Source organism: Stenella coeruleoalba (assembly GCF_951394435.1).
Source record: "Stenella coeruleoalba genome assembly, chromosome: 11".
Taxonomy (NCBI): Eukaryota; Metazoa; Chordata; class Mammalia; order Artiodactyla; family Delphinidae; genus Stenella; species Stenella coeruleoalba.
Window position 1 is genome coordinate 53,670,237 of NC_137157.1, and position 3,384 is coordinate 53,673,620.

Below are 3,384 nucleotides of genomic sequence, written 5' to 3' on the forward strand. Positions count from 1 at the left end.
AAACCCATTCTTCTAGATGTTAGGAAGTAACATTTTCTTAGGCGCACCTTCGCATGGTGTGTGCACCTGAAAGTAGATAATACCAGCTATTATTTGAAGCTAGTTGTGTTATAAATGGGAAAATCGAGTTTCTCAAAAGTTAAATGCCAACGTCACACAGTAAGTGGAGAGGCAATCCAGCTTCCAAAGCCCACTGGCTATCTATACACTATAGTACACTAATTACCACTCCGTATGAAAGCCTAAATTAAAATGTAAACTGAGCTGCACTAGAGTCATAAAACAACCCCCCCCAAAACCTTTGTGCAACTAGCGGCTAGCACAATGCTGCCTAACATATAAGAACCACCCAAATATGTGTTTCATAAATGAATTGTGGCAAAACTGCTTAAGTAATTCCAAGCATGAAGATGTCTGGAGATTTGACTTTAAGATAACACGTGATGTGAAAAGACTAAACGATGGAGAAGAATTCCTGCATGATCTCTCTTGTTTACTCATTTTCAACCTCTACCCTAACTCATTTGGTGAGAATGCAGTAACTGGGTGTAATATGCTACTAAGAAGTGCTAAATCCTTCCAAGGGTAGTGTATATTGGCATTGTAATTTGTGTGTATCAGCATTATTACTGCTTATTTTCTTTGAAATAATACTATTTTGTATTATCGTATCATCCTTGATTTGAAATTCTGGAAACAGCTTCCAATTACTGCTATTTCTTATACATTTGACTCTTGACAAGTTAAAAATTAGAGTTTGTTTAACTATGAATACCATCAAAGGGTTACGTTTCCCTCCTTTCCCACCCAACCTCTGAAAGAGAACTAAGTAGTTTTCCAGAGAAAGGCAGCATGATATGGGAAAAATAGTGGAGTCATATGAACATGAGTTCAAACCTCATCTCAACCTCTAGCTGCAAAGGGTTTAACTTATAGTTTAGTCATTAAATTGGGAATAACAGTACCTATGTTAAAGAATTTTTATAAAGATTAAATGAAACAATATGTTTATTACTGGGACATAGTAGCCAATCAATAAACACTAATGTTGTTCACTATTGACAGGATGAATTGTAATAATGTGTAAATTATATCTCAATAAAGCTGTTGGAAAAAAGTTACGGACTTTGAAGGCAAACATACTCTCCATCATTTTATAAACATAACATAATTGAGAAGTGATGCCTCATGCACACTCTGCTGTCCAATTTCCTTTCAAAGAAAGTGCATTTTTGATATGTTGAAGTCTGTAGCTATGCAAAAAATGAAATAACCTTTTCTTCATTTGCACCATGTTCAAGGCAATGAGTTAATTGGATATAGATGTGTAAGTTCAATGTCAATTTGAATTATATGTCAGATTTATGAGGTCATTTTGTAGACCTAACTAGTTGCCTTCGGAGTCAAGAAAGAAATAATAGTCATAGTATTTTATTTAACAAGCACTTATAAAGCACCAAACCAGGTTCTAAACACTTTGATGGAAGTATTATCTTGATCCTCATAATAACTGCATGAGGCAGGTATTATTATTATTACCGTTCTGTAGATGAGGTATTGAGGCAAGTGGCAGAACCCAAATTTGAAACCAAACAGTCTAGCTCCAGAATCTAGAAGTTTTGAGTAAGCTTTTATTTTTCTACTGACCTTCATGATCTTGATTACAGCAATCAACTTTCTAGTGACTTTAGTTTACTAATTTATGGAAATTCTGCTTATTTTACTTATGCTTATTCTACTCTCAATTATGAAGAGAAATAAGATATTGTTTATAAATACTAAATTGATTAAGGTCCACTACTGAATATTTTCTCTACTGAATAGCTAAGTAGATAATTGATGAGAAATGTTACTTTCCCATGAATCACACAGATAATTGAATATAAGCCAGGGGTTACATCAGCTTGTTTGGAATAAGCATCTTCATTGATGCTTCCCTTAGTTAATTTTATAAAAATGTAGTATTTACTTGGTGATTGCCATTGCCTTCTCAGACTCTGCACCTTTCTTGTCCATTAAAAATTTAACCTAGGGCTTTGAATAGGGAAAGGGGGTATGCTGGGTACTTTAGAAATTAGGCTTGATATGAATAAAGTGCACCTTACGTAAAGGCAGGATTCCTTCATCTTCAAATAATTTCCTCTCTGCTCACCGATGTTTAAATGATCCCTTTCAGAAAGGTTCTTGTATCCTGCAATTAAAAGATAGGACTTCAAATGTCAACAGTCCAGGAGAGAGTAAGTCTTAAAACTAAGGTGTTAAATGAGAGCTGGTTTTCAGCCTGAGATGGATCAGAGAAAGAAGAAAAAGCACTGCATTTTTAAAAAAAAATAGAGCTGAATGCAAGAAAGTACAAAGAATTCCAAGAGGAGCTTTGCATACTTCACAATTTTGTTTGGTGCTGGCTACATGAGCCTAAGGAAAAATCAGCTAGAATCAGCACATCCCCTAAAGGAACAATGATTGATGACCTAGCTGTCTTTATTTCTCAACACTTCCTATCTCAGGTCTTCAGGAACCACTGTTTCATTTTTTCCTTCTTCCTTGTCCTTCCTCTACAGTTATTCCCTCCGATAACGCCCCACTCCCCCCATGCCTGCTCAACTATCTAAACCCTTCATTCTTTTCTCTTTTGTAATTTTATAACTCTCTTTTCGCTTTACTAGCTCTCTGGACAGCTAAAAGGCAGTGGAAAGGCGGGGGAGTAGTGCAAACACCAAAACAGCATGTAGTAATGTGCTTAATCTGTTAATGATATTTTTAAACTTGAGATAGGAATAAAAATTGTAAGTGCCACGATGCAGTTTTTAAAACTTAAAAAAAACAAAACCCACAGAGGCTTCTTATTTCAGATAAGTGTTAGGTGCTGATAAAGAGAAAGAAAAAGTAGTGAAATGAATACAGTGCCTTAGAGAAAAGGCCAGTATACTTGGATTTTGACTCTGGCTCAGTGCCACTAACTAGCTGGGTCACCTTGGCCAAGTTATTTAATCTCTGTGAACATTTGTTTTCTAATTAAAAATAAGGTGATTAGACTCTTCTGGGGCTGAAACTCAAATGCTTGCAAGGGTTCAATATAGCTAATGTAAATGGGCGAAGAAAAACTGTTAAGACAGCAAGGAGTTGCGGGAACTCTAATGAATGATCTGCCCTAACTAAAGTTACTTAAATTAAAAAAATTAGAACAAACAAAATTATACCTTCTACCCTAAAGGATGTAGAAAGTTTAATTTTAACATGGGCATGAAGTCTGCTAATGAATTAATCTGAGCTGCTACTTTTTATTCTCTATTTTGGAAGATACGCAAAATGCTGTGAAAGCTGACACTACTCTGAAGGCTGATGTCAATCTATAGTAGATACTAAATGATCAGAGAACTAAAT